The 23,215-nt window shown below is 43.7% G+C and overlaps 1 protein-coding gene and 1 long non-coding RNA gene across 9 annotated transcripts in view; one reads left to right on the top strand and one right to left on the bottom strand.

The window, feature by feature from the left end:
- Positions 1–23,215, bottom strand: part of LOC119950604 — a 342,477-nt gene that overhangs the window by 120,033 nt on the left and 199,229 nt on the right. The window lies entirely within an intron of this gene.
- On the top strand, positions 8,952–9,441 carry LOC119950605. Its single transcript, XR_005457373.1, has 2 exons — positions 8,952–8,996; positions 9,082–9,441. It is a non-coding gene; the product is annotated as an uncharacterized LOC119950605 (long non-coding RNA).

Genomic DNA, 23,215 nt, shown 5'->3' with positions numbered 1-23,215 from the left:
CCTCTACTGTCTGTCATCTTCCCCACTTAACTCCTGCCCCTTTAATTCCACTCTGTACCTAGTCCATCCCAGATGGCCCCTTTCTTCGCCCTTGACTATGTCATCTCTCACCCCCTGCTGTGTCGCAGAAAGCCCCCCCCACCCCTGCTTTTCTCCCCCCCCCCCCCCCCCCCCCCCCCCCCCCCCGGCCAACCCTCTTGGCCTTGGCTTCAGAGATCATTACTGCTCAACACAATGACTGACCCTTCGGAGCAGTTCCATGTCTCTGACCTTACAGAGAATTCAGAATCATTTCTAGTTTACTTTCATCTGTGATAACTCCTGACTTAAGTGAAGACGAAAATCAGTGTAACCTCTGTGTAACATTGCTCCGCTGCTTAAAGTTTTTAAAAAGATAAATGCCCAGATAAGGGAGGCTATTTGGCCCCCCTACTTCATTTTCAGTCGAAACTTCAAATCCTGATCACAGCTTCAAAGTTGAGATTGGCTTCCTTGATGAATGAAGGCTCAGATTCATCCTTCCATCACTCGCCAATCCCATAGAATCCATAGACTCCCTACAGTGCAGAAAGAGGCCATTCAACCCATTGAGTCTGCAACGATCCTCTGAAAGAGCACCCTACCTAGACCCACCACCCCACCCTATCCCTGTAACCCGACTTAACCTGCACATCTTCGGACACTAAGGGGCAATTTATCATGTCCAATCCACATAACCTGCATATCTCTGGACTGTGGGAGGAAACCGGAGCACCCGGAGGAAACCCACGCAGATACGGGGAGAATGTGAAAACTCCACATGGACAATCACACAAGGTGGGAACTGAGTCCAGCTCCCTGGCACTGTGATGCAGCAGTGCTAACCACTGTGCCAGCGCCCCTACTGTAAATTGTGGATAGTTAGGGCAAGACATAACCTGGGATTGGTGTCTTTCATGATCAACAAACCAGATATTCATAAACTAAGATTACATATGAAGAATGGCCTCTGACATGAGTCAAAGGATTTCAATTGCTGCCGCTGGAATTATGCTCCATGTGAAGTCAATGTTTTCAGGGAAAGAGGGTGATTACAGGCAAACAAAAACAGACAAAGGACGTCCTCCTCTGCTGCCAGCACTTTCAGTTCCTGGTGAATTATTTCCACAGATCTAATGCCAGATTGCACCCTGTATGAATATCGCCAAGGACGCAGGATCCAGGGATGATGAACAAATGCATCACATGGCTCTGTATTTTGTTTATGACAAGCCTGAGTGAAAGCCTGAGCCTGTTGCTGGACACAAAGTACAACTGTCAGGCTAAGAGTTCAGCCTTTTCCAGATGGCAATGAAGGTACAGAATCTTATTATTTTGTACATCAGAGCATATATTTACAGGTTAATTGACTGCAGTGTCAGAGGCTGAAGATAAATCACCGATATTTAATGAAAAAATAAGAGCGCGATCCAACGGCCACACTGCGCCCGAAAAGGAGCTCACTGTGGTGAAGGGTGGCTGTTGAAAGCCGGGAGACCCCTCTCCCGGGATCTAGCCAGCTCGCCACATCTCGCAAGATCCAACTCGATCACGCGAGACCTTGCGATGTGAATCCCGCCCACAGTAAGGCAGTAAGCCTCACTCTAATGTGCAGATTCCAGAGACTTTGGGATTCAACCCCTTTGCCTCAGAGAACTCGGGCGAGCGTCATTCAGCACTGGTTCCCACAAACGGGAACCAGATGAACATCACTTGTGGGGGTCTCCCAGGGGATCGGAGGCGCCCAGCTGCATGCCCTTTGGGCAGGGTGGTACCCTGGCACTTCTGGTGCTACCTGGGAACCCTGACAATACCATTCTGGCCATCCTGGTACCTTGGTAGGGCCACCTGGGTGCCAGCCTGGCACTACCATGGAGCCCAAGTGGCACTGCCAGCTGGCATATGCGTTGCCATGGTGCTACATTGGCACTGCCAAGGTGCCATGCTGGTGCCCGGCGTGGGTGTTGGGTGATCTGGGAGGGGGTGCAGGAGGGGGGCCTCCCTCCCATAGTGCGGTTGGGCTGGTGGGGGCGGTGGGGGGGGGGGGGGAAGAGATAGGTCGGTGATTATTTTGGGGGTCTCAGAGACCGGACGCCATTGAGAAAAATCATTCAATCTTGTTATAATAGGAGTTTTAGAGAGCGGAGCTCCCCATTGTACAAAGACTACGTGTGGCTTCGGCCAAGAATTCCCCATTCATGTCCCTTATTCAATGTGCGTTGCATTGTTTCTCAGCACTGTGAACGCCGGGAAACAAGCAGCTAAACACCCTCACCAGGGAACTTTGTTCCCTTTTGGGAGAATAGAGCCCAAATAATGCCAGCAGCATTAAGGCAGCTTGTCTCTAAAGTTGCAATAGGCCTGCAAGATATCAGTTAATCTCGGGCTGGAAATTGGCCAGCTCAGATGCACATAAAAGGGGGTGGGGTGGCAGTATTGATAAAAGAGAGCATTGCAGTGCTGGAGAAAGAGGAGTTTCCAGAGAGATCAAGGACAGAATCAATTTGGCTAGAGCCCAGAAACAAAGAAGGTGTAATTACGTTACATAGGACATAGGAACATACAAATTAGGAGCAGGAGATTCAGCCCTTAGAGCCTGCTCCACCATTCAATCAGATTATGGCTGATCTCTTCTTGGTCTCAAATCCACCTCCCTACCTGATACCCATATTCCTTTAATCTATTTTGTATCCGAAATATATCTACCTCCTTCTTGAAACCATTAAATGACTCAGGTACCACTGTACTATAATAATAATCTTTATTATTGTCACAAGTAGGCTTACATTAACACTGCAATGAAGTTACTGTGAAAATCCCCTAGTCGCCACACTCCAGCGCCTGTTCAGATACACTGAGAGAGAATTCAGAATGTCCTTTCTATGGAAAAGGACAAAGAACAGTTCAGAGTAAGAATAATTAATTGGGAGTAAGCCAACTTCAATGGGATAAGAATGGATCAGGGCCAAATAAATTGGAGCCAAAGGTTGGTAAGAAAAACAGTAGCTGATCAATCGTCTATCTTCAAAGAAGAGATGATTTGGGTGCAGTCAAGGTGTATTCTCTGAAAAGGGAGAGGTAAAACAAAAAAATCCAAAGCTCCCTGGATGCAAAAGGAGATAGAAATTAAGTTAATGAAGAAAATGTGTGCTTCAGACAGTTATCAAGTGGAAAATATAATTGAAAACCAGGCTGAATGTAGAAGGTTCAAAAGGGAGGCGAAGAGGCAAATAAGGGAAACAAAGATGGAATATGAACAGAGACTGGCAGCTATCATGAAATTAAATCCCAAAGTCTCCTACAGGCATATAAATAGTAAAAGGCTGGTAAAAGGAGTAGGGCCGATTAGGGACCAAAAAGGGGCTTTACACATGGGGGCAGAGGTAATGAATTAATACTCTGCATCTGTCTTATGAAGGAAGAAGGTGCTACCCAGGCCCTGGTAAAAGATGAGCTAATTCAGATAGTAGATGGGGTTAAAATTGAAAAGGAGGAGGTATTAGATAGGTTAGCTGTACTTAAAGTTGATAAGGCATCGGGACGTGATGAGATGCATCCAAGAATGCTGAAGGAAGTGAGTGTGAAAATCGCAGAGGCACTGGCCATAATTCATCCATCTTTCTTCGACTCAGGAGTGGTCCAGAGGACTGGATAATTGCAAATATTACATCCTTGTTTTAAAAAAAGGGTGTAAAGGTCAGCTCAGGAACTATAGGCATACCAATTCAACTTAGGCGATGGAGAAACTTCCAGAAACAATAGTTCGGGACAAAATGAATAATCACATGGACTAATTCAGGTTAACTAATGAAAGCTAGCATTGATTTCTTCAATGAAAATCATGTTTTAACTGACTTGCTGCAGTTTTTGAAGCGGTAACAGAGAGGGTTGATGAGGGCAATGCTGTTGATGTGGTGTACATGGACTTCCAAAAGGCATTTGATACAATGCCGCAGAACAGACTTGTGAACAAAGTTACAGCTCATGGAATAAAGGGACAGTAGCAAGGGACAGTGGGTACGGAATTGGCTGAGTGACAGGAAACAAAATTGTGGTTATTAGATGTTTTCGTGCTGGAGGAAGGTTTGTTGTGGCGTCCCCAGGGCTTGGGGACTCACAAGGTCTCAAACAAGGCCCCTTGGGACCCTTGTTTGTCCTGATATATATAATTAAAGTGGGTCTTGTTGTACAGGACACAATATCAAAGTTTGTGGATGATACAAAACATGGAAGCATTGTGAACTATGAGGAGGGTGGTGTAGAATTTCAAAGAGACATAGGCAAGATGGTGAAATGGGTGGATGAGGGCAGATGAAGGTCAATGCAGCAAAAAGTGAAGTGATACATTTTTGTACGAAGAAAATGAGAGAAAATGGTGGGGTGGGATTTTCTTCTCTCGTTTTAGGGGGTGACATAGGTGGCGGGAGTGGAAAATCCCATGGGAGTCCCAAAACATGGTTTATTCTGATGGTATTTCCCGCAGCAATTACCCTCAGCCCCCTCCCCCACAATGACATAATGGGAATATCGACATTGAATGTCATGATCCCCATTTAAATATATTTAAATGTAATTATCAGGCCTTTACACCTGATAATTCCCTCCCCATTAGATTCTCCATTCACCTTGGCGTGAGGGCATGCCAATGTGAATCAAAGCAGGTCTCCCAGGGTGTGTACCTGGTGAGCAGAACCCACCAGAGGAGTTAAGGTGAGTGCATCATTCTGGGAGGAGAGGGTCATGCCCTGGCACTGCCCCTCTAATTTTAATTTTTTTTTTGTACGCGACAGGTCTTTTAAAACTTAAGTTGCTGGCAGGGCAGGCTGAATCAGAGATCCAGCCCCAACATGACACCATGGGATCTTTGGATTTTCTTTTTCAATGACCCTAAAAATATAGCGGAGGAAGCCGCTGTTAGGGCCGATGGCTTCCATGTTGTTTTTCCTGGCTGTTACCACACACTACCAAAAAAATGAAAACAATTCCACCCCATATACAATAAAGGGTACAATTCTAAAAGGTGCCCAGGAGAAGAGGGTACATGTGCATACATCCTTGAAGGTGGTAGGACAGGTTGAGAGTGCGGTTAATAAAGCTTACAGTATCCTGGGCTTTGTCAATAGGAGTATACAGTACAAGAGCAAGAAGGTTGTGTTGATTTGTATAAGTCACTACTTCAGCCTCAGATGGAGTACTACACTTTGGGCTCTGCACTTTAGGCAGATGGAAAGCATTGGAATGAGTGCAGAAAAAAAATCATGAGAATGGTTCCAGGGATGAGAGACTTCACTTATGAAGATAGGATTGGAGAAGTTAAGACTGTTTTCCTTAGAAAAAAAATTGTTGGGAGATGATTTGATAGAGATGTTCAAAATCATGGGGGCCTGGACAGAGTAGACAGGGAGAAAGCTTTCCTACTGTGATAGAAGCAAAATGGTAGGGCACAGATTTAAATTAATCGGCAAAAGTGATATGCAGTGTGTTTGGAATACACTGTTGAGAATGTGGTGGAGCCAGGTTCAATTGAAACATTGACAAGTAATTAGATTGTCATCTGAAAGGGAAGTTTGTACAGGGTTATGGGGAGAAGGTAAGTGTTATGGGCCAGGGTTTAGAAAACTTCAAAATATATCATGGAATTCACCTGACCTACAACTGTTTATTAAATTTGGCCAGGATGAGCACAAGAGCCTGCCTTTCCGGTGTTATGCAACAAAGTTCTTTGGCACTTTTATTCAAAAAACAAGCTTTATTATATGAATTTAGTTAACATTTGTATAAACACACACAGAAAGAATTATTATCAACTACAAACATGAAGACCCCACACAGCTACAGTAATCTATGTCTAACCTTGAATGAATTCCCCTTAACTGTTCCAATTCAATGACAAGGTCCCATAAACCAAAAACCCCTTTTTACCAAAGCAGCAAGTAACTATAATCATTGAGTTTCTTCCTTGGAATAACTCTTTAAAATTGAATATAGAGAGACAGGCCAAAACACTTCTCTGTCTGAGTCTATAACAGCCAAATGTGGAAACATAAAAACTTACAGAGCCACAAACCAGCTCCAAAACTCAAAGCAAAAGTACAAAGAACAAAGAAAAGTACCCTCCAAGCCTGTGCCGACCATGCTGCCCGTCTAATCTAAAATCTTCTACACTTCCTGGGTCCGTATCCCTCTATTCCCATCCTATTCATGTATTTGCCAAGATGCCGCTTAAACGTCACTACCATCTCTGCTTCCACCACCTCCTCCGGCAGCGAGTTCCAGGCACCCACTACCCTCTGTGTAAAAAACTTGCCTTATACATCTCCTCTAAACCTTGTCCCTCGCACCTTAAACCTATGCTCCCTAGTAATTGACCCCTCTACCCTGGGAAAAAGCCTCTGATTATCCACTCTGTCTATGCCCCTCATAATTTTGTAGACCTCTATCAGGTCGCCCCTCAACCTCCGTCGTTCCAGTGTGAACAAACCGAGTTTATTCAACTGCTCCTCATAGCATAACTCACAGAGCCACAGCCCAGCTCCACCCACACAATGACATCACTGAAGCCACGTGATAAGACAAAAACATTTTTAAAGGAACACTCACATGACAGTAAGGGAATGGAATATATGGGTTGTTCAATAAGAGAGCTGGAGCAGACATGATGTGCTAAATGGCCTCTTTCTGCCTCTTTCTGCGATTCTGTGACATCACCATGGTGGGTGGAAACCCTGTCTTTGTTCCTGTCTGAAACGTGATTTCAACAATGGAGGTCACCAGATAAGAGCCAAGAACTTCTGGGACAGGAAAATGCTAATGCGTACAAGACCAGTGTTCATGTTCTGCCCCTGGCTTTGGTTCTGTTGGCTGATCTCATTCAGAGAGGTACAATTAAAGTTGGCAACTTCTGGAGGTTTCATCATATGACCTCCTACCTCCAACTGCTCAGTCCAATCTTATTTGTAACGAATAACATTTTTAAAAAAAAGAAAAAGAATGAACTTTACTTTATAAATGCCCCATGTAATTTTTCCCCATGGGATTGCTTGCAGAATTGTCTCGCAGATTATTCTACACTTTCTAAACATTCCAGGAGAATCTTGGAAGTTTAACAACCCAATTTGTAGTGAAGACTGGTGATCTATTGTATAGAATACTGTCAAGTTGAAAAGTAAGAGAATAGACAAAACAAATCAGAAAATGGAATAGGTGTGGGCGGCAAAGTGGTGCAGTGGTTAGCACTGCTGCATCATGCGCCGAGGACCCGGGTTTGATCACTGCCTCGGGTCACTGTCCGTGTGGAGTTTGCACATTCTCCCCATGTCTGCGTGAGTCTCACCCCGAAACCCAAAGATGTGCAGGGTAGGTGAATTGACCACGCTAAATTGCCCCTTAATTGGAAAAAAAAAGAATTGGGTACTCTAAATGTATTTATTTTTTAAACTGAATAGATGACAGCAACAAAAAAAAATTTGCAGGAGAGAGAAAATAAGAGATAATTCAAAGTGATTGTAAGACATGAGATGGGATGTATCAATAGGGCTGAGGGGAACAGAGTTAACAAGACTTGCCTGCCAGGTACCTGGAAGCACTGAAACAGCCTTGTTGGAAACAGTAGTGTCTCAAAGAGGATACATAGGACCAATTACAACAATAGAAAGAAAAGATTTGCATTTCTGTAGTGCCTTTGACAAGCTCAGGATGCTCCGCAGTCATTAGACAGCCAATTAAATCCTTTTTGAAGTGCAGTCACCGTTGTAACGTCGGAAATGTGGCAGCAAATTTTCACACAGCAAGCTCCAACAGACAGCAATGAGATATGACTGGAAAACTATTTCAATATTGATGCAGCCCTGAACCTTGGCCTTTGGTTCTCCACTTAGGGTATTCTCAGCTTTAAAATTCGGCACTGACTATCCCTCAAGAACATTTACCGGGGCCTGAGTCCAACAGCAGATGGCAATGTGCTACTGCAACAATATTCTGCCTGTATTTCCTCAATGCCCTCAACATCTGGAAATGCTTCTGGTGATATAGTGTCCTCTTACTGGGCAGGAATGAGCCTAAGTATTTTACTCATTGACTATGAAACCTGATCCATAGATATACTACCAAGGACTTAAGTCAAACCAGAATGCCTGTTAAATCATTATCTGTCTGCGTCTGGAGGTAGTTAGGAGTATCCTACTATGAATTAAATGTAAAGTGACGTTCTTCTGTCTAGGAATCTTTGCCATCAGTTAAGCTGTGTTGGTGGTAGGCTGCCTACTCACATTCATCTAATGCCTCCTTCACTCCCTAGTAACTCACTCCATCAAGTCTGAGTGAGAAGGCCGTGTCACAGGCCCCTTCTAAGAAAACTCCGATGTTTTGTCTCCTTTAAGTTTCTGAGCACTACTTTCGTGCTAGTGATTTGCACAAAACAAAGTAGAGTGAATAAATAATATGTTGTTGTGTCCCTCAAATGCTTTGATTTCCTATTAATTATTGATGTAAAAAAGCACTCTGGCGTGAATATAAATTGTTGTGAATTGCCGCTCCATCCGAGCTATTGAAAAAACATATTTATTTATTTATTTATTCATGCAAAAGTGGATGAAAAAGCACATTGTTCTTAGGATAGAAAATACTGGATCCGGAACACCAGAATGACACAGTGCTGGGGAACAAAAGGTAGCTTTCCAAGGGATGACCTGCTGTAAATTGGGGAACACAGACATTTCTGAAAAGCAGGAATGTTATCACTCTAAGAATAAACACACATTACCTCGAAAGTTACGTCTCACAATCTCCATTTCCTATACCAGGTTGGATCCAGGAGTTTGCTCTTCTTAACTTGAGCTGACTGAATGTTAAATTGCCTTGGGGCCCCAAGTTTTCTTTCCTCTTTTTCCGCAGATGGCTGAAGGGGTACAATTCTGCAGAGCCTGGCAGCATTCCCTTACCATGCCCTACCAACTGTCCTTCACGGGTGACTGCACACTGTAAGTGTTATGCGGCATTCTGACTGTGGAGGCCATCACAGTCCCCTGAGCATGATCTTGACATCAGCATATGTTTGTTTTCCAGAAGAATTCATTGCAAAGAACTCAAGATATCTGGTTGATGGATTTTGTGCCTCATGAATACAAGGATGTTCATGCAAATCAAAGTATCTCGGCTTCTGCCATTGTTGAGGGAAACCAATTAACACCAGTTGGACATAAGAGATGGGAGCCACCTCGTCTGCTCCAGATCAAGTGCTGCATTTACTCACTAAATAATCAGATAGCTTAATGAATGTTAATTAAATGTGTCATGCCTTTATCAATCCTCCTGCGAGTAGTGGTTAGATATCTCTTCATTTTAATTATTGCCCATCCCCCATCATCATTGCTAATTACTGTGAGACAGACTGTAAAAAATAAAAGCTGCTCGCATTCGCAAACATGATATGCACTCAGATGTTATCCTTAATAATGCAAAAGTAAATTGTGTCAACCTGAGGAGAGGTCAGAAGGATTGGGAAGGGGACCAAAGGTGAGATCAAATAGGTTTTGAGGGGGATTTTTAAGTTAGGAGAGATGTATCAATGATGAGAGACTTGGGAAGAAAATTCCAGAGTGTAGGACAATAAGGATATTTTTAAGAACTTTGTTTATTCAGCATTTAAAAAATTTAAATATTTTTATGCTCATTAAAGTTAAAGCTATTGATGAGAGAAACTGTGACATGTTTCTGAGCTTCTGTTTTCTATAATAGCATCAAAATTGAATGCACAACTTTCTGACTCAGAAGGTCTGGACAGCATTGTGCTGTAAAAATTGGCTAAAAGGAACTAGATAAAGATTGAACAAACTTATTGAAGTAGGGTTTTACAGTTGGAATACAGTTGGAGAACCTTTCTCCCATCATAGATCATAGAATTTTCAGTGCAGAAGGAGGCCATTCAGCCCATCGAGTCTGCACAGGCCCAAGGAAAGATCACTCTATCTAAGCCCACACCTCCACCCTATTCCCGTAACCCAATCTAACCTTTTTGTACATAAGGGCAATTTAGCATGGCCGATCCACCTAACCTGCACATTTTTGGATTGTGGGAGGAAACCGGAGCACCCGGAGGAAACCCACGCAGACACGGGGAGAACGTACAGACTCCGCACAGCTGGAGCCGTGAAGCAACTGTGCCAAAGACTGTGCTACCGTGCCATCCATCAGTTGAGATGGTGCCTGTCCAGAACTAAAATAGGATTTTTCACGATCCAGTATTCAGGATTAAAAGTTCAAAGAATTATTTAGGTTATTTCTATTTTTATCTAGTATGTGCTTCTTCTTCAGAAACTTGTGCATATTGATGTTGTGAACAGAAAAATCCTCGAAAAACTTCGAAAGAACCCTATAACCAAAAGGCAAAAATTTGATAATGTATTTGAAATCATGGTGAGAAGGTTTAAAATGTTTGGGAAATGAAACAATTTCTCCATAATTGAAATACAATTGCCCTTCCAATATTGCTGTGTAGCATTGATAGTTGTACTGACACAACTGAAGATCAATAATGAAAAGAAATCCATTGTTCTTGTGTGAATTAATAATGGGTTTCTTAAGCAGGGAGTTTACAGATGGGGGATATACAATAATGCATCTCTAAAACGGGCACATCACTGACATGTACATGTTCACATAGCTCCTGGTTCTGAAATATTTTGAAATTTATTAATTTCAAAACTGCCTTCATTGTACAGACTCCACTTCCCTTGAGCTGACTGTTATCACGGAGAGACCGATGAACAGAGATCCCCAATGCTGTATTGCAGATTTTTGCCACAAATAAAAACAAAGAACAATACAGCACAGGAACAGGCCCTTAGCCCTCCAAGCCTGTACCAGTCATGATACCAACCTTTGCCAAAACCCTCAATACTTCCTTGTGCCGTATCCCTCTATACCCATCCTATCCATGTGTTTGTCAAGGTGACTTTTGAACGCCATTAATGTATCTGCTTCCACAACCTCCCCTGGCAACGCATTCCAGGCACTAACCACCCTCTGCGTGAAAAAACCTGCCTCGCACATCTCCTCTAAACTTTGCCCCATGGACGTTAAACCTATGCCCCCTGGTGAATGACCCTGCCACCCTGAGAAAGAGTGCCTATTCATCCACTGTTTTCATGCCCCTCTTAATCTTGTAGACTGCTATCAGGTCATTACTCAACCTCTGTCTTATTAATGAAAACAGTCCGAGTCTATTCAGCCTCTCCACATAGCTACCACCCTGCAGACCAGCCACCATCCTGGTTAACCTCCTCTGCATCCTCTCCAAAGCCTTCACATCCTTCTGGTAGTGTGGCGACCAGAATTGTGTGCTACACTCCAACTTGGACCACCTCATTACCCTGCTCCCACATGTTGCTTGTCATGATGAATAGTTTTGTGTCTTTCAGGGATATTGCAAGGGAAAATTCAAAATCAAGATACTGACCCATAGATGTAGAAACTCATCTTTAATAGATGGTTGATATGATTTTGCCAGTTTAGCACTACCATCCATGACAAATTTCTACCCCTGTGGACAGTACTTATCAATGATAGTACAGAGTGGAGTTTATTAGTCTGTGTCAATCAATGTTGGTACAGGATGCACTCTCTGGGTCAGTGTCTAACTGTGATGATACAGGATCTATGGATCAGAGCCTTTCAGTAATGGTGAAGGGAGAATTCTACAGGACTGTCAATCAATGTCGTTACTTGGAGGGACTTTATTACCATTGCAGTTTCTGTTCTGTAATTTGTGTTTCAGTGCAGCTGAAACTGATGGGTAAATTTTCCCCTTCTCTACAGGTTGTAAATGAAATGGGTTTAGGGAATCTCATCCAGTTGCCAGTGAATACAGGTCTATTACACAAAGCCTACCTGTTAGTCAGCATGCAGACAAGGGGGGAATATGCAAACGCCACACAGCCAGTGACCCAGGGATGGAATTCGAACCTGGGTCCTCAGTACCGTAGGCAGCAGTGCTAACCACTGTGCCATGTGCCGCCCCTATTAGTCAGCATTGAGAGAGCATCATCTTGCATTCCAGCCTTTCTGCAGCTAACCTGGGAGGGTTGATGTTTACGCTAAATGCTAAAAGTGGAAACTAAAATTCAGTTGAAAATGTTCAGAATCTTTATAATCCCGATGTTCTGAAAAGAAAATACAGCAAGGCACGGAGAATCCTTAATACAAGTTACTGGAGAAATAAAAAAGCTGGATTCTAACTGCTAACAAGCTAGCCTAATTGAAACCTATCTTGATATCAATCTTACTCTGAAGCATTGGACTTTAATTAATTAAATAATTAATGTTAATTTGATTGCAGAGAACTGCTGTTAACTGTCGAAGTGCTGTGTGGCTCTTCAAACTAATCCTGCTTTCCTTTATGCGGTGTGCCTGTGATTTTTTTTTCCCCTACTCATATCTCTCTTTTTAGTTGTATTTTTTCCCCTCCGACTTTCTTTCCATGGTTCCTGAAAGCGTTAAATCAGGCTGGAGCACAATTTCATGTTAGATTTATCCTGATTCATGCCTGATCCAGTACCTTAAGATTATTCTTTTGATGAAGGTAAATATAATTGGGTCCTCTCAGGGGTATGGGGATGTATAAATAATCCAGAGATTATTATGGTTGCCGGATCATTTAATTCAGTTTTTAAAAATCTGGAAATAAAGAGAGACTATGAACAGAAATGATCATATAACGGTCACTGATATCTGTTAAACAGGTTCACTGATATCTTTGGAAGGAAAGCTTCCCTACTTACCTGGTCTGGCCTAGATTTGAATCTTGTCCCACACCTATTTGTCCTCTGAACTGTATCACTCAGATGTATAAAACATTGTTACATCCAGGTCCTGAGCTAGTCTCAACGTCCAACATCCAAGCACAGTAAAGGTCACTGGAAATATGAATGGATGTTAGAACCTAGCTGGGCCCGACCGCCTACCTCAACTTCCCTGGAATAGGGGGCGGGATTCTCCAACCCCCCGCCGGGTCGGAGAATCGCCCGGGGCCAGCGTCAATCCTGCCCCCGCCGTGTCCCGAATTCTCCACAGCCCGGGATTCGGTGGGGGCGGAAATCGCGCTATGCCAGTCGTCAGGCCCCCCGCGCCGATTCTCCGGCCCGCGATGGGCCGAAGTCCCGCCGCTGACAAGCCTCTCCCGCCGGCGACAAGCCTCTCCCGCCGGCGTGGATTAAACCACCTACCTTACCGGCGGGATTGGCGGCGCGGGCGGGCGCCGGGGTCCTGGGGTGGGGGCTCGGGGCAATCTGACCGCAGAGGGTGCCCCCACGGTGGCCTGGCCCGCGATCGGGGCCCACCATGGTCTGCACCATGGCGGAGGCGGAAGAGACCCCCTCCCCTGTGCATGCGCCGGTATGATGTCAGCAGCCGCTGACGCTCCGGCGCATGCGCGGACTTACGTCGGCCGGTGAAGTCCTTTCGGCCCCGGCTGGCAAGGCGCCAAAGGCCATTCATGCCAGCTCGCGGAGCGGGAACCACTCCGGTGTGGGCTTAGCCCGTCAATGTGAGGGCTTGGCCCCTAAAGGAGAATTCCGCACCTTTGGGGCAGCTCGATGCTGGCATGGTTCACGCCACTCCAACACGCCGGGACCCCTGCCCCGCTGGGTGGGGGAGTATCCCGGCCAGGATGTTGAAGTCAATTGTTGCAATTCCACTGCCACTCCATATTCAAACCCATTTTGATACTTTTCTCACTCACTTTACAAATACAATGGTGCTTGTTGATGAATTATCATTGGGTGCGATCTAACAGCCGCATTGCGTCCGATGCAGTCACTATGCACTTCATGCCCGGGCATCAGACTACATAAACGTCTAGCTGGATCAAGCCCATCAGAATGACCAGGCTGCAGGATTCTCCTCCATCGACAGGATGCCCCAGTTCTCTGAAGGAATTGATGGCACCCATGTTGTCTTGCTCATACCAGGGCATCAGGGAGTGCCCTTCATTAACAGCAAGGGGTTTCACTCCCTGAATGTCCAACTCGAGTGCGACCACCACCTCCAGATCATGCAGGTGTGCACACCTTCCCAAGGAATGTACATGACAACTACATCCTGGGGCACTTGGAGATCCCCGGCATCTTCAAGGACCACGCTGGATGACGAGGTTGGTTCTTGGGGGATAAGGGGAACCCGCTGAGGTCCTGCCCAATGATGCCAGTATGGAGGCTGGAGACCGATACGGAGACCCGGTATAACGAGGCCCATGTTGCCACCTGTGCTGCCATTGAGCGGTGCATCGGATTGCTCAAAATGTGGTTCCGATGCCTGGGACGCTCTGGTGGTGCACTGCAATACACTCCCCAGAGGGTTGCTCACTTTGCGGTGGCCTGCTGTGCCCTCCACAACAAGGCACAATGATGGGGCGACGTGCTGGAGGTGGAGGAGGAGGGACCATGCAGCCTCGCCTGAGGAGGAGGGATGGTTAGGAGCCGGTCCAGAAGGGGTTGGAGGATGAGCTCAGGGAGGACCCAGAGGATAGAGGACAGATGGCGGTGAAGGTCCAGCAGGCCGAAAGGACCAGTAGGCCATCATCCTTGCCTGCTTCATGTAGGACGTGGCTTTGTCCGGCATACCACCCTCTTAACCATTCCCCCTTCCCACCAATGTGCCCCCTTCTCTCTCATTCCCTCTCCCCCACCCATTACCCCCCAAGATGGCACTGCCAGGGAGTCCATGTGGCATTGCCAGTGGCACCATGGCAGTGCCAAGGTTCTTGGGTGCTAGGGGGAGTGCCAGGGTACCACCCCACCCTGTCTCTGACCACCTGGGGATCTCTAATGTTCCTGAGGTGTCATTAGGCCTGGTTCACATTTGTGTGAAACAGTACTAAATGACACCATTGCGGGTCTCGCAGGTCCGGCTGTTGAGCCCTAGATGAATCCGGCATCCAGGTATTTAATTGAGCCTAAATCAGCCCTCGCTGGGTGAAATCCAGACGACAGCAGGCGGAGCGAGTCAGGTGACGTGGTGCGGAGTTCGATTTGGGGTTCTCCCGGGATTCATCCAGCGCATACAGCTCCATGCTGGTGACAATGTGATTACTGAATCGCACCCCTTAACTTATTTCCAAAACCTGCCACTATATTCCAATTAAGCAAACCAATATATGTTAAATATTACTCATGAATCAAATTAACAACCAGGTTTCTTCTTGCTTTTGTTTACGTTGAATCTTTGGAGGGAGAATCTTTTGTGAACAAACTGGAAAACCTCTGTTCAGATTAGAGTTCTCAGACCTACTGACTCTTCACAGACCTGGCTCCTCCCATTAACCGCACCATCTGTACCCAAAGCATAAGGCATTTATTTGTCTCTTCTTACAAGGTGTCCCTTGACGTATTTAGCCAGGATCGAACACAATACCCCAGATAAATTATCTACACCCCAGCGGGCTTTCAAACTGAAACAATATTCTATTATCTTGCTATCTGTAAACAAGTTAATGGTTCTCAAAATCTGTAAGCCAAATACTTCACCTGCAAATCAATGATTTAAAAAAAAAAATTTAGATTAGCCAATTATTTTTTCCAATTAAGGGGAAATTTAGCATGGCCAATCCACCTATTCTGCACATTTTTGGGTTGTGGGGGCGAAACCCACGCAGACACGGGGAGAATGTGCAAACTCCACACGGACAGTGACCCAGAGCCAGGATCGAACCTGGGACCTCAGCGCCGTGAGGCGGTTGTGCTAACCACTAGGCCACCATGCTGCCCCCGCAAATCAATGATTACCTCACTTTTGCGATACCTTAATCACTGCTCTAGCAGTCATACTGTCTATATGTATCGTAACCCAGGTTTTAAAACCCTTGCAGCAAAGAGTCTAAAATATTACATATGACAATTTTTTAGATTCATGACAAATGTAAGTGCTCAATTTTGTGCAACTTGGGGATACTGTTGCCCCCCCCCCCCCCCCCCCCAACACACACACACACACTGCTGAGGCTAAATGAGAGAAAATACCTGAAGGTATCTAGCCAGTGATCGGCCAGGGGTCCAGTGAGGTGTCAAACACTTATGTCACATCCTCAACCAGAGCCACAGGGATCAGATGGACACAGCTGTTTCCCCTCTACGTTGGTGGCTTGGCAGCCACAGATTATTTTAACAAAATTGCTCAGACTTCAGAAAGTGCACAAGATGGAGGGAGCCCTCTCACTGTCCTTAATTGGACAGTGGACATGGATGCAGCTAATTAGAGGCCACTTTCTGGATGACCACACTGCTGGGCACATGGCCCCCTCAAGTGCAGTGTTGGGACAAGAAAATGCCTCCTCCACATGATTATTTTTAAAGTTGTTAAGATTTCACCTGGTGTGACTGCAACAGTTATTTCTAGAAGTTATAAAAATCTTGCTTAGCTCCGGGTGCAACAAGAGTTTCTATATAATCTCTATAAACATCTCAAATCAATCATGATGTCCAATGCACTTTACTATATGGGGTATTCCTTCAATTTACAGTGTTAGCAATAGTATTAACTCTATTTTCATCCATTTGACCCTCATAGAACAGCTTTACTTTGGCAAATGAGTCTCAATGGTAGGTGTCATTGACGATTCATTTCTATGGGGCTTAACTTTGATCTTATCCTAAATCGTTGCTCTTAGAGGTCAATCGTCTGAAATTTACTACAAAAAAGCCAGAACCAGATTGGCACATGCTACAGTGAGATTATCTATTTCAATAAATGCCCTTTGTTGTAAATAATACTGGCTAGATGAATGATGAGGAAATGGAAAGTTTTTTCATACAACACATTATTATGACCTGGAATGCACTGCCTGAAGGAGATTGGGTATATCCTTGAGTAGGATAAAATTCCAAGGTTATTAGAAAAAGCAGAACACAGGATGAATTGGGTAGCTCAAAGAGCCAGCAAAGACATGATGGGCTGAATGGTCTATTGTGTTGTGTGATTCTATGAACCCGATAATCCTTGTGTTATGTTTAGTAACTCAAATGACTACTAAGTAAATGCAAAGTTCAATGTTATTAAAGACTGGGATAGGAACCCGAGCTCTGTGAATGCCATTGGAACTCAACACCTGTGTCATTGGAACTCAGAGCCTGAAAATGAGATTGGAAGTTGAACCCTGTGAATGGGCTTGGAACTCAAGCCCTGTGAACTGGACTTGAACTCTGGTCTGTGAATGAAGTTGGAACTTGGGCTTCAAAATGAGCTTTTCTGAACAGAACTAAAACTCACACAAGGACTTGGTTTTAGGGTTGATTTGCTCGTCTTGAGCTCCCAGGGGGGTTTGTGATCAAAGATAGGGCAGCTCAAAGAACTGACACTACAGTGTTATCTAACTATACAAAGGAATAGATAAACCAAGGTAAATATTGAAGGTTTTGCTTTGTTATTAGACAGGTGTGGAGAATTGATTGCCTTGTATTCATTGGATTTGGTTTTATTCATGCTGTTTGGCGTTAAGCAACTCATTCCAGAACACTGAGGATAATGGGGCAACTGTCCACTTCTTGAAAGTGGCCTTGTCTACAATGAGTACATATTGGCAATTTGGACATGGGAGATACATTATCTGGCCATCATTCGTTTGCATTGAATAAGTAGTGTAAGTGCTCACAAATTCAAATTTCAGACAAATTCAGAAACTCCTTCTGAAAACTCCTCTCTTTACTGCCTGTCTTCCTTCTACAACCTCCTCAAAACCTTTCTTTGTGCCTTTCCAAACCTTTCCCCTGTGACTTCTCTCGCCTCTGCTTCTGCCACTGTAAAGCACTTTGAGATATTTTACAATATTTATTCAAGTGCAAGTTGGTGTTGCTTGGCACACAAACATCCAGTGATAAAATGTCTGCAGTGTCTCCAAATGCTTTAGAACTATATTTTGCCGCTCTTGATATATTTACAGCCTTTTAGCATTGGGACTCATCCCCCCCCCCCCCCCCTTCCCCTCCCCCAGCACCATAAACCCACCCCTCCCCCATTCACACATGATCACTCTGAGTCAGTTGGCTGGAGGCAGATTTATATCCTCATGTCACATCCAATACTGAGGTAGCTCCCCTTATATTAGTGCTTAGTTACAATGACAAACATCTGATTGGTAGCAGCCAGGTGATTGATGGTTATTTGCTGAAGAGTAGAAGTGTTGGACCAGGACATAATAACGTGACATTAATCGTGCATTGAGAGCCAAGATGATTGTCTTACTTCAATAGGTCCATATTCGACCTTGCCTGCATGCTAGCTGACTCCAGTGGTCAATCCTGCATCTGACATAATAGCATTAAAAAAAATGAAATGGAAAATGCAGATTTCCATCATCTTTTGTGAAAGATGTAAAAATATAAAGTTGGCTCAAGGGATTACACAAAATGTTTTCTGCAAATTTAAAATCAAAGCAGCCACTGGAAGCAAAGTAATAATGGTGATGAAAACTGTTATTAAAGGCATTATCAGAACATGGTTACAGTTGAATTGGATAGCTCATCTATTTTTAATACCATAATTTTTATTTCCATGAACACGTCAGTAATAAGTATATGAATGCACTGTTAATGTCATCTTGATGTTTTTTGTGGGCTATTTTGCTTTTTCGAATACTATTTCCAGCCACCTGTCCACATCCGCAACAACAATATTAAATAGCCTTCTCCCTTTCCTGACTATCAAAAAGGGATTTTAAAATAAATTGTTCCAAGTGTGTGGGTAATGTTGGCAAAGGGTCATTTATTGCCCATCTGCAGTTTTGCATAGTGATTGGTTTCATAACTGAATGGCTTGCTAAGTTGCTTCAGAATGCATTAAGTGTTGATCACATAGTGTGTGACCGTAGTCACATATGGACAAGGAGTGGCAGGATCCCTTGCCTGAACAACATTTCTGGATCTGTTGAGTTTGGAGACCTATCCAGCATGCCATGCTGACACATCCATCCATGACTACAATGGATTGAATAAAAAGACATTAGTGATCCACGCAATTGTTTCTCACTGGCAAAAAAGAGCTTTAGTTCATCAATACAGTATTGAAATTACTTGTCAAAGCAAGAAAAAGTATCTACTTTTTACATTACTCTGAGTTCTGACTACTGAGGTTCTTTGGAGCCAACACTATTCAGGTAGTCAAACATTTTGGCATGACAAGCAAAATGATATCCTACAAAAATGCCACCACTTTTCCACAGAGAGACACATATCCTGACCCAAAAGAGTCTGGATTAAACAGATTTGGTCATACAGATAAATCTGCATTTGGTCCAATTTAAACCATTCATTACATGTAGACCTTATCCCAATAAAAGGCCAAACTGAATCAGATGAATAGCTGCAAAAATCATCCCAAGATTCTCATGGTAGCATTGCCAAACAAAATTTGACAATGAGCCATATAAGGGAATATTAAGGAAGACAACCAAAACAAGAGTAGGTCATTTTTTAGCAAGCATAGAGACCAGACAACCAAAGACAACTCAACTAATAGTGGTAGGAGGAGAGGGACAAAGGAATTTCAGGGATGTGCAAGAGTACAAAAAGTCAGAGTTGTAGGAATGTAGAGTTGTCAGAAGATTAAGGGCTGGAGAAGGTTACAAAAAGAGGTAATCTGTGAAGATTTAAAATTTAAGAAGATGTTTGAATTAGAGCCCAAGTAGATCAGCGTGCACAAGGGTAATGGGTGAACAGGACTTGGTTTGAGTTAGGACATGGATAGAAGTGTTTGGATGAGCTCAAATTTAATGAGGGTGAAGTTAAGAGGACAATTAGGAAAGGATTGCAATAGTTGAGTTGAAGATTTTAACAGAAAAACAGTTGAAGCAGGGATGTGAATTTGTGACATCACCCAGTAGCTTTATTGATAATGTATTGTGCAGTGTTTGACCTCACTAAATAGTCTCAGACGAGCTTGAATTCACTCCCTGACCTTGACTGTGTTCGTTGATCTCAGTTAGTGTACGACAATTTGGAATTTACTATTGGCCTTAGTGCAATTGGGCAAGGGAGGGAGAAAGGGCAGCCAAAATTGTGTATCCAATCACTATCCATCAACATCTGGAAAGTCTGCGTGCATGGGCACTGAGTAATCACAAAATCCTATGGTGGAATAGGCTGTCAAAGTTACTTTGCCAGTAGGTGCACACTTCATTGTGAGACAGTGGCTTCAGAAGAGAGGGATATTGAAAAGGTATAAAAAATAGAGGTCTAATGCGTAATATCAGATAAGCATTTGGAAAAGTTAATCCATATAATTTTTAAGTTTCTATCATTTTGCAGTGAAGCCCAAAGTTTATAGTTAAAACTCCAATGAGCTAAACAAAATCTTTGCTTGTACTGGCCCTTGGACAGACAGCATGAGGAATAAGAATACAGAATAATATAGCAGTAGAGGAGGCCTTTCAGCCTATTATAACTATCCAGCTCTTTGAAAGAACTACCCCATTAACCCTGCTCTCCTGTTCTTTCCTTATAGCCTTGTAAGCCTGTGTTCTCTAGCTCAGCAATTGTGTTTAAATTTGCAAATTTGTTGCATTCTGGCTTTTGCTTAACTTTAGCTGGGTTTAAAATGTCACGATTCTCCCCATTCAATTAATTATTTATAAACTTTTTCCGAGTGAGTGTTAAGGTGCCGACTCGCATTGAATTTTCAGCAATAGCTTTATTCAAATTGCACTTCTGGCTCTGAAATTTTTAAAGATTTCTCAGGGCTTGCTGTAGCCTGAAATTTTAAAACCTTTAACTAAACATTGCTAGACCTGATAACTCTGTGCCATGGGATTTGAAGCTGGGCTTCCAAAGGAAATTCAATGGCATCTTCTGCTGCTGTAAGAAATTTAAATTTCTTCCTTCAAGCTTCCAAGACTTTCTTTGGAGCCTGTTCCTGGGCTTTGGAGCTTCTTTTCAGGTCAGAATGCTTTGTTAAATTTTTTCTCAGTCTTCCAGCATTTCAGTTATTCTCAGCTGTTTCTGTGAGGTTTTGGGTTTTTCCACAAGCTGCCACCATGTTGTAGGCTGTTAAATACAGCTCAATAGGTCTGAAGAAGTATTTTTATTCATATGTAGGTTAAATGTGAGTCTTTATTGACTATTAAAACTATGTACAAATATACAAAAAAGGGTACAAGATAGGAGCTGTCTCCATGCTTATTGGTACTCATGGATCTGGCCAACAGTCAACTGACCTAGGGTGTGGATTATATACTCTTACATCAGTGTGGATGGTACTGTGCCCAGTGTCACATTAACCCTATATGTCCCAGACCATTATACTACAAAGTACAGATCCAATTCCCTTTGAGTGTTACTATTGAATCTGCTTCTATCACCCTTTCGGGCAGTGCATCCCAGATCAATTTGGTGCATAAAATACATTTTCCATGTCTCCTCTATGCTTGTTTTACAATCAACAAAATCTATTCATGCTAGTTGCTTACTCAGATGAGTGCTCATTCTGTTTTTAGAAACTATAGACCGAGACACTGGGGAGAACTTCCTTACTCTTTTTGGAATACTGTAGTACCATGTGAACTTTTATGCCTACCCGAGAAGACCTTGGTTAAATGTCTGATCCAAAGGACAGCACTCTCATTGTCCCCTCAGGGCTCCAGAGAAATGTCAGCCTAGATTATGTGCTGAAGCCTCTGAATTGGGGCTTGCATCCAACATGGTGGCACAGTGGTTAGCACTGCTGCCTCGCAACTCCAAGGACCCAGGTTCAATTCCGGCCTCGGGTGACTGTCTGTGTGGAGTTTGCACTTTCTCCCCGTCATTACGTGGGTTTCCTCCGGGTGCTCTTATTTCCTCCCACAGTCCAAAGATGTGCAGGTTAGGTGGATTGACCACGCTAAATTGCTCCTGAGTGTCCAAAAGGTTAGGTCAGGCTAAGGGGATAGGATGGAGGTGCGGGCTTGAGTAAGGTGCTCCTTCCAAGGACCGGTGCAGACTCAGTGGACCGAATGGCCTCCTTCTGCACTGTAAATTCTATGATTCTATGAAATTATGGCCAAGAGATGACAGTGCTACCCACTTCTAATAGATTCTGTGGAGTGCATCGGCTGGACATACTGATTGCATATGCTGAACTATGTGCACTAGGCCTATCAGTTATGATCCTAAATTGCGGTGACTAGACATTGTGGACACGTATCTAATTTTCATCCAGGCAGCATCTAATTTTTAACCAGTCAGCATATTGGTACCAAGTCCTTTGGTGAACCATTGGGAATGCAGGCATTGAATCCTTCAATATACCTTTTCAACACGCTGACACTTGATCCCAAATTGCATCCACTAGATACTCTGGTATTGAACTGCAAATCATTGAACTTACCACATTGATTGTCACAGCATCCTTAATGATATTTAATAGAACCCTGGACAGCAAGTTGTAGTGCACATAATGACATGAAGTGCACTGCACCCCAAATCAAAACTATAAGAAATACTGGCAGCATTCCTCAAACAGTAGCTATGTAAAGGAAACTGCAAGTCAAAGAATCATGGAGTACAGAAGTAGGCCAATCAGTCCATTGTACTTGTGGCATTGCTTTGAATGCGCTCTCCAATTCAATCTCCATGCCTCTGAAAAATTTCCTTTACAAGTATATATTTGATTATCTTTTGAAAATTGAACCTATTTCCAACAATCTTTCAGACAGTGCATTGCAAATCATCAGACGTCACTGCGTTACAAAATTCCTGCTTACCTCCCTCTTCTCTTTTTTTGTCAGTTATTTAAAAATTTTCCTTATTCATTCATGGGGTGTTGGCATCACTGACAAGATCATCATTTACTGCCACCCCAAATTATCCTTAAGATGTTGGCAGCCGGCTACCTTCTCAAACTGTTGTAGTTTGTGTAGTGATGCTGCTCCCACAGCACTGATAACTCGGGAGTTCCAGAATTTTCACCGAGTGACGGTGAAGGGACAGCAAATATTTTCAAGTCAGGATGATTTGGAAGGAAACTGGCAGCTGGTGATATTCATGTGTGTCTGCTGCCTTTGTCCTTACAGCTGGTGAAAGTTGAAAGTTTGGTGCTGTAGAAAAAGCACCAGTCAAGTTTCTGGTCAATGGTGACCCCCCCCCCCCCCCCCCCCAGGATGCTGTTGTTGAGGTTTCTGTGCTGGTAATGCTCCTGTATGTCAGAGGAAGGTGATTAGAATCTCTCTTGTTGGAGATAGTCA

This window comes from Scyliorhinus canicula, chromosome 16 (assembly GCF_902713615.1).
Source record: "Scyliorhinus canicula chromosome 16, sScyCan1.1, whole genome shotgun sequence".
NCBI lineage: Eukaryota > Metazoa > Chordata > Chondrichthyes > Carcharhiniformes > Scyliorhinidae > Scyliorhinus > Scyliorhinus canicula.
Note: the sequence above shows the minus strand (reverse complement) of the source record. Positions and strands in the feature narration are given on the sequence as shown.